Raw genomic sequence first — 469 nt, 5'->3', positions numbered from 1 at the left:
GTAGGACTATTAGCATAATCTTGATGGTTAGGTGTCAAAGTATTAGTTGTGGCTACATGTGATCAGGTAGACGGTGATTAGGTAATTAGTATAAGCTAGTTGCTGGGTAAATCTATTCCGAGTAGTACTACTAAGTTGCATGTAACGTGTTAGATTAGCTTGGAAACTTAGGTGTGTCCGGTGCGTCTAGTAATAGTTGAGTCCTAGTCTGTTTAGATGTCCGGCTAGGTTTGCTAGTCAAGGTTCTGGACGTGTGTATATATTTACACGACCAGGGCTACAATATTGTAACATCGTGGAGAAAATAGAAAATAAATAAAGAGAAGAGAGGCACGACAGTGTCTATGGCAAATGTTTTCGTGTGCGCGTGTTTGTCGTACTCCTGGGGTGAGTTTCAACAATTGGTATCTGAAAAGTTTGAAGAAGTATTCTGATGAGATGAATGTACTTGATCATTGGCATGTTACCA

Source organism: Triticum dicoccoides, chromosome 6A (assembly GCF_002162155.2).
Source record: "Triticum dicoccoides isolate Atlit2015 ecotype Zavitan chromosome 6A, WEW_v2.0, whole genome shotgun sequence".
Lineage (NCBI taxonomy): Eukaryota > Viridiplantae > Streptophyta > Magnoliopsida > Poales > Poaceae > Triticum > Triticum dicoccoides.
Note: the sequence above shows the minus strand (reverse complement) of the source record.